We start from the raw sequence: 5,817 nt of genomic DNA, 5'->3' as shown, positions 1-5,817 counted from the left end.
CATCCAGTACAAGATGACAGTTATACTGCTATATTAAATAAATAAAAATAACTTATGTCTTTGCAAACCTTACAAAATATATTTTTTCTAGTACAACTAACAAAGATAAACATAACTAGGCATTATTAGCCATTTTGCATGTGTTGTTTACAAGTTATGTTTGAATACATTATCATTGCTTTTTTCGCAATATCTCAGGATTCTAAGAACATTATTTTCATATTGAGTAAAAAACTACTTTTTGCATTTTCAAGATTTAAAAAGCATATGTTTCGAGTTAAACTCCCAAAGATGCATTATTTCAGGCATTATTAGCCATTTTTCATGTGTGGTTTAGAAGTTATGTTTAAATAACTGTCATATTGAGTGTTACAGTATAAAGTCATATTGGGTAAAACCTATTTTTTTAAATCTACAAACCATACAAAAATAAATGTTTCTAGTCAAATTCACATGGATTCAATATCACAGGCATTTTTAGACATTTTGCACATTTGGATTAGGAATTATGTTGAAATACATTTGTATTGCTTTTTTCGCAATATCTCAGGATTGTAAGTACATTCCTGTAAAATTTAGTAAAAAATTACATTTTGTTTTTGCAAACCTTACCAAATGTTTTTTTTTTCACCTTATCGTGGGAGAGGAGTTTGCGTATCCCAATGATCCTAGGAGCTATGTTGTCTGGGGGCTTTCATGCCCCCTGATAGGGTTTCCAAAGACAAACAGGTCCTAGGTGAGGGATCAGACAAATAGCAGCTCGAAGAATATTATGGATGTACAGCAAAGTAGACTTATATTTCCCTCGCCCGGATGCCGGTCACCGGGGCCTTGCTCTGGAGCCAAGCCCGGAGGTGGGGCACGATGGCGAGCGCCTGTCCCCATGGGGCCAGGCCGGGCACAGCCTGAAGAGATAATGTGGGTCATCCCTCCAATGGGATCACCACTCATAGGAGGGGCCATAGAGGTCGGGTGCATTGTGAGCTGGGCGGCAGCCGAAGGCAGGGCAGTTGGTCTGATCCTCAGCTACATAAGCCTGAAATAATGCATCTTTCGGAGTTTTACTCGAATTATATGCTTTTTAAAACTTGCAAATGCAAAAAGTACTTTTTTATTCGTTATATGACAATACTGTTCTTAGAATCCTGAGATAATGCGAAAAAAAGCAAAAAAAAATTATTCAAACATAACTTATAAACAACACATTGTAAATGGCTACCAATGCTTGGAGATATTTATATTTGTTAGTTGTACTAGAAAATGTATCTTTTGTAAGGTTTGCAAAGATGCAAATTAGTTTTTTTAATTCAATACAACAGTATAACTGTCTTACTAAATATGAAAGGGTTATAAACACAACTCCAAAACCAAACATAAAATCAATCAATGTTTATTTATATAGCCCCAAATCACAAATGTCTCAAATCTGTCTAATAAAGCCTGTAATATAGAATTTTTGTGAGTTTTACCAGAATCAGGTATTTTGGAAAGGATCACTATTACAAAAATGACGTTTTACTCACTATGACAGTACACAGTCACAAATTTAATATGACATGCAAAATGTCTAATAATGCCAGAAGAAATATATCTTTGAGTGTTTTACTGGAAAAAAAACATTTGGTAAGGTTTGCAAAAACAAAAAGGAACTTTTTTTACCCAATTTGACAGTAATGTATTTAGAATACTGATATAATGCGAAAAATTCAATAAAAAAGTATTACAACATAATTCTTAATCCAAACATGCAAAATGTCAAAAAAAGCCTGTGATATTGAATCCATGTGAATGCCTGAAGAAATGTATCTTTGAGAAATTCTTCTTCCGCTTATCCGGTTTGGGTCACGGGGCAGCAGCCTAAGCAGGGAAACCCAGTCTTTCCTCTCCCCAGCCACTTCGTCCAGGTCTTCCCAGGGGATCCTGAGGCGTTCCCAGGCCAGCCGGGAGACATAGTTTTCCCAACATGTCCTGGGTCTTCCCGGCGGCCTCCTAGAATTTTTTTTTTTTTTTTTTTTTTAATAGACAGTAATGTACTTAGAATCCTGAGATAATGCGAAAAAAGCAATAAAAATGTATTCCAACATAATTCCTAATCCAAAAGTGCAGAATGTCTAAAAATGCCTGATATTGAATACATGTGAGTTTCATTAGATACAGTTTTTCTATGGTTTGCAAATACAAAATTTAGGTTTTACTCAATATGACTGTATACTGTGACACTCAATATGACAGTTATTTAAACACCACACATGAAAAATGGCTAATGCCTGAAATAATGCATCTTTGGGAGTTTTACTCAAAACATATGCTTTTTTTAAATCTTGCAAATGCAAAAAGTTGTTTTTTTTACACAATATGACAATGTTCCTAGAAGCCTGAGATAATGGGAAAAAAGCAATAAAAATGTATTCAAACAACTTCTGAACAACACATGAAAAATGGCAAAAAATATGTATTTCCGTTAATTGTACTAGAAAAATGATCTTTGGTAAGGTTTGGAAAGACACTTGTTTTTTTATTCAAGATAACAGTATAACTGTCATACTAAATATGAAAGGTTTATAATCATAACTCTAAAACCAAACATGAAATTTGTCTCAAGCCTTTAATATTGAATTTATGTGAGTTTTTCAAGAATCAGGTATTTTGGAAAGAATCACAAATACAAAAATTAAGTTTTACTGGCCTCATATTGGTCACACTCAAAATAACAGTTTTTGAAACATAAATCCAAAAATACACATGCAAAATGTCTAATAATGCCTAAAAAAATGCATTTTGGAGAGTTTTCCTGAAAAAAAAAAAAAATGGTAAGGTCTGCAAAAAAATATCTATATTTTTTACTCAATTTGACAGTAATGTACTTAAAATTCTGAGATAATGCGAAAAAAGCAATAAAAATATATTCCAACATAATCCCTAATCCAAACGTGCAAAATGTCTAAAAATGCCTGTGATATTGAATACATGTGAGTTTTACTAGATAGTTGTTTTTCTATGGTTTGCAAATACAAAAATGAGGTTTTACTCAATATGACTGTATACTGAAACACTCAATATGACGGTTATTTAAACAACTCCTACACCACACATGAAAAATGGCTAATAGTGCCTGAAATAATGCATCTTTGGGAGTTTTACTCGAAACATATGCTTTTTTGAATCCACCTTGCAAACCTTACAAAAGATCATTTTCTAGTACAACTAACAAAAATACATTTCTCCAGGCATCATTAGCAAATTTTCATGTGTTGTTTAGAAGTTATGTTTGACTACTTTTTTTTTGCTTTTTCCGCATTATCTCAGGATTGTAAGACTATTATTGTCATTTTGAGTAAAAAACTACTTTTTGCATTTGCAAGATTTAAAAAAGCATATGTTTCGAGTAAAACTCCCAAAGATGCATTATTTCAGGCATTATTAGCCATTTTTCATGTGTGGTGTAGGAGTTATGTTTATATAACTCAAATATTGAGTGTTACAGTATACAGTCATATTGAATAAAACCTCATTTTTGTATTTGCAAACCATAGAAAAACAACTGTATCTAGTAAAACTAACATTTTTTCAATATCACGGTCATTTTTAGACATTTTGCACGTTTGGATTAGGAATTATGTTGGAATACATTATTGATTTTTTTCGCATTATCTCAGGATTCTAAGTACATTACTGTCAAATTGAGTAAAAAAATACTTTGTTTTTGCAAACCTTACCAAAGTTTTTTTTTTTTTTTTTCCAGGAAAACTCTCAAAGATGCATTTCTTCAGGCATTAGACATTTTGCATTTCTTTTTTTGGAGTTATAATTCAAAAAATGTCATTTTGAGTGTGACCAATATGAGGCCAGTAAAACCAATTTTTTGTATTTGTGAACCTTTCCAAAATAACTGATTCCGGTAAAACTCACATAAATTCAAAATTACAGGCTTTTTTAGACACATTTCATGTCTGGTTTTGGAGTTATGATTATAAACCTTTTATATTTAGTATGAGAGTTACACTCGTATATTGAAAAAAAAAAAAAAAAACTTGTGTCTTTGCAAACCTTACAAAAGATCATTTTTCTAGTACAACTAACAAAAATACATATCTCTAGGCATTAGAAAAACAACTGTATCTAGTAAAACTCACATGTACTCAAAATCACAGGCATTTTTAGACATTTTGCACGTTGGAATACGTTGTATTGGTTTTTTCGCATTATCTCAGGATTCTAAGTACATTACTGTCAAATTTATTAAAAAAATACTTTTTGTTTTTGCAAACCTTACCACAGTTTTTTTTTTTTTTTTTTTTCAGGAAAACTCTCAAAGATGCATTTCTTCAGGCATTAGACATTTTGCATGTGTATTTTTGGAGTTATGTTTCAAAAACTGTCATTTTGAGTGTGACCAACATGAGGCCAGTAAAACCTAATTTCTGTATTTGGGATTCTTTCCAAAATACCTGATTCTTGTAAAACTCACATAAATTCAATATTAAAGGCTTTATAAGACACATTTTATGTTTGGTTTTGGAGTTATGATTATAAACCTTTCATATTTAGTATGACAGTTACACTGTAATATTGAATAAAAAATATAACTTGTGTCTTTGCAAACCTTACAAAAGATAATTTTCTAGTACAACTAACCAAAATACATATCTCTAGACATTAGCCATTTTGCATGTGTTTAGAAGTTATGTGTGAAGGTTTCAGGGAGAAGGAGACGGCACAGAGATGTGAAAAAGCTTATAGCCTGGGGCGTCTTTATTTTTAACAAGGAAATATCTAATGCTGTATATATATATACACACACAATAATATTACAATATAATTTACATAATATATTATACAAAACTATTATACACACACACACACATATATACACACACACACACACACACACATATATACATATATATATATATATATACATATATATATATATATATACATATACATATACATATATACATATATACATATATATATATATATATATATATATATATATATATATATATATATATATATATATATATATATATATATATATATATATATATATATATATATATATATATATATATATATATATATATATATATATATATATATATATATATATATATATATATATATATATATATATATATATATATATATATATATATATATATATATATATATATATATATATATATATATATATATATATATATATATATATATATATATATATATATATATATATATACACTGATACGATGGTATATACAGCGGATACTGCCCTCCAAAATAGTTTCTCTCGTTTTGAGGAAATAACATTAGAGGAATTGTTACAACGTGTAAATGGAATAAAACAGACAACATGTTTACTTGACCCTCTTCCTGGGAAACTGATCAAGGAGCTCTTTGTATTATTAGGTCCATCAGTGCTAAATATTATAAACTTATCACTCTCCTCGGGCACTGTTCCCCTAGCATTCAAAAAAGCGGTTATTCATCCTCTTCTTAAAAGACCTAACCTCGATCCTGACCTCATGGTAAACTACCGACCGGTGTCTCACCTTCCCTTTATTTCAAAAATCATTGAAAAAAATTGTTGCGGAGCAGTTAAATGAACACTTAGCGTCTAACAATCTATGTGAAACCTTTCAATCCGGTTTCAGGGCAAATCACTCCACGGAGACAGCCCTCGCAAAAATGACTAATGATCTATTGCTAACGATGGATTCTGATGCGTCATCTATGTTGCTGCTCCTCGATCTTAGCGCTGCTTTCGATACCGTCGATCATAATATTTTATTAGAACGTATCAAAACACGAATT

The sequence above is a fragment of the Nerophis ophidion genome, linkage group LG14 (assembly GCF_033978795.1).
Source record: "Nerophis ophidion isolate RoL-2023_Sa linkage group LG14, RoL_Noph_v1.0, whole genome shotgun sequence".
Lineage (NCBI taxonomy): Eukaryota > Metazoa > Chordata > Actinopteri > Syngnathiformes > Syngnathidae > Nerophis > Nerophis ophidion.
Note: the sequence above shows the minus strand (reverse complement) of the source record.